Genomic DNA, 3,186 nt, shown 5'->3' with positions numbered 1-3,186 from the left:
CCTTCACTGCTTTGCAAAGAGCCACTTACTCAGTTTTTCCGAAAGAAGAATAAAGAGCGTGATTTTACTTAGAAAGAGCTCTCTGTTATCATGCTACAAAAGAGAAATGAAATATACAGCTGTTCCCCCCAAATTATAACATGCTTTTTTTTTCACTAAACATTTTAAAACTCAAAGAATAGCATTTAAATGAGTGAGCAACATAGAATCTTATTTTAGAATTAGAATAACCCTTAACGTCTGCAGCACAAAAATGCAGTTACTGGCTCTGGAGTCAGATGGTTTGTATTAAAACCCCCGGGCTTAAACCAACAACTGTGTGACCTTAAGAAACTTAGAAAACCTTCTCCTCTATATATCCTCTGTATAGTGATATTTATGACAATAAATATCATAAATGTAAAACAAAATAAAAAATAATATCTAGTACAATAATATCTACTGCTGGTGTTGTGAGGGATAACTGAAACAACTGCAGTCCAGTCATTAACATTCAATACAAGTTTATAATTTTCAGTGTTATTATTCTGTGCATTCCTATCCTATAAATCTGACATATCAAAAGAAAACAACAATCAAAAAGATCTTTTCAAGACCTAGGAACTAACTTCAAAATTTTTAAAACTTCACTGAGAATGTTATATTAAAAAAAAAAAAAAGTATTGAGGGGCTGAAGAGATAGTACAGTGGGTAGGGCACTTGCCTTGCCTGCAGCCAACCCAGGTTCCATTCCTGCATCCTATATCGTTCCCTGAGTACTTCCAGGAGTAATTCCTGAGTGCAGAGCCAGGAGTAACCCCTGTGCATCTCGAGATGTGACCCCCATAAACAAACAAAAAAAAGGTCAGACTGGTGGTGTTAGAACACTAAATGCCTGGAACAACTGTATAATGAACAACTTTGCCAATCAGAGTGCTTTTGATAAAAATTAATTTTAAGAAAGAAAGTTTAGCACATTGAAATTTCACAGATACTTTCACAGAGCAGGAAGAAAGTGTAGGAAGATTCTTTCCCAGGGCTGGATCCAAAGTCAGACCATAGTAAGTACTGGGCAACTACCTATAAGTAGGGAAAAAATCTAACTGGTTTTCAACCTTTCTTACCTCTGCTCTGGCACCAGTCCATGGACCAGCATTTGAAAATTACTGGAGCAACCCCAAAGCACCTACCTACTTTGTCCACCGGTCCTAGAGCTCTGAATCCAGTGAAATACAGGGCCCATGCCTGCTGTGACAACAGAAATGTGGACGGAATGTCTTTTATCCTACACTCCTCCCCACATGTAGCTGGGAGTATGTCAAGGCCGGCTTTCTCTCCTGATGCCAGAGGGGAACACCTTGCTGATGAGGTATTTACCTTAGAGTACCTGACATTGAGTTTGGGGGGATATTGCTAAACCATCAGATCAGCCCGAGAAAACAACCCCTATGAAAATGGCTCCTTCATCAAAGTTTTGAAACCACCTGGACAAATTGATCAGCAGCCTTTGGAAGGCTGAATAAAAGTCTTCAAAGTCAATCCTGAGGCAATATGACTCCCCTTATTACATTTATAACAGAAAGTAATTTTATAAAAGTAAATCATTCCATGGAAACAACAAGAAATAATAAGGAGAATTCCTCTTTTATTTTTATTTATTTTTTTATTTAAAAAAATAAAAACCACCAAGATTGACAAAGTTATTCAGAATACCGAGGAAGATTCACTTGAAGAGCTGTGTCCTTCAGTCTCTACTCGCCTGTGCAGCTCTCCTGCTTTCTACTTGGCCCTGTCTGGCCTCCAGCAGTCCGTTCAAAATTATTGTGGGGAGGGAGAACCCTAGGGGCTCAACCCGCGGCACATAACTTGATGGGAGTCAATCGGAGTAGCTTGGCGTTCTTACCTTGAGATGATTTCAGTGAGCTGGCATGCCTCAAACTTCACCCTTTGGGGCAGCTTCACGAGTTGTTTCTCTGCAGTGTTTTTTTTTCTCTTGATCACAGAGAATTTGACAATAGATACACAAGGAGGTTCGTGCGCGCGTGCGCGCACACACATATACACACACACACACACACACATGAAGAGGACTCTGTAAGGCACGGGGCCACCTGGGCAGCGTTCAGTTTGCTCACAGGTTGGCTGTTTATCCAGCACCATGTGACTTCTCCTCTCCAAACCGCTTCACCTGAGCTGAGTCACTGCGTTGACAGAGCAGTTAGGAATCCAGAGAAAGCGCATCCACATCCACTAGCCACTCGAAGATCAGAGGCTGGGAACTCAGCGCCTGTCGGCCAGGCACCTTCAGAGTATCAAGCCATGAGAGTTTCTTTTCCTATTTTTGCCTGTGTTGCCCTAGAAGACCCTAAACTGTTCTAATCTGCTCTTCTCTGGACACATTTTTGCTGGTTCTGTTATCCATTGCTTTCTGTCCCAAGCACTTATTGCTTGCTTGACCATATTCTGAAAGACCTAAACTGCTTTCTCAGGAGACTATACTGACCATGGGGAATCTGTTAGGGAGATGATTTCCCACATAATTAAAGTATTGGGTAAAATTATAATTAGGGGATAATCTAATATTTGATTTAACCTAAGACATACCTTCTTCTTACATGCCAACACTTCTGACACCTGAAGGAGTCTTCCAGTTGCTGCTGGTCAGGTGCAGTGGTGAGGTCTCTGCTCTTACCTCCATGTGTGCAAACACAACATATAGAATACCTGGTAATGGAGACAGCAGAGCTATCAATATGTAATGCTTAAGTCTCTACAGCAGGTCTGTCACTGTCACTGTCACTGTCATCCTGTTGCTCATCAATTTGTTCAAGCGGGCACCAGTAACGTCTCTCATTGAGAGACTTATTGTTACTGTTTTTGGCATACCCTATATGCCACGGGTAGCTTGCCAAGCTCTGCCGTACAGGCTCCATACTCTCGGTAGCTTGCCGGGCTCTCCGAGAGGGGCAGAGAAATTGAACACGGGTCGGCCACATGAAAGGCGAACGCCCAACTGCTGTGCTATGACTCCAGCCCAACAGCAGGTCTAACAGAGAAAAAAAATAGGTTGGTGGAGGGTGAAACTATAAAGCAGACATACGTGAAATGTAGCACTGTAGCACTGTCGTCCTATTGTTCATTGATCTGCTCGAGCAGGCACCAGTAACATCTCCATTGTGAGACTTGTTACTGTTTTTGGCACATCGA

The sequence above is a fragment of the Sorex araneus genome, chromosome 2 (genome assembly GCF_027595985.1).
Source record: "Sorex araneus isolate mSorAra2 chromosome 2, mSorAra2.pri, whole genome shotgun sequence".
NCBI lineage: Eukaryota > Metazoa > Chordata > Mammalia > Eulipotyphla > Soricidae > Sorex > Sorex araneus.
The sequence above is the reverse complement of the archived record's forward strand: the minus strand, read 5'-3'. Positions refer to the sequence as shown.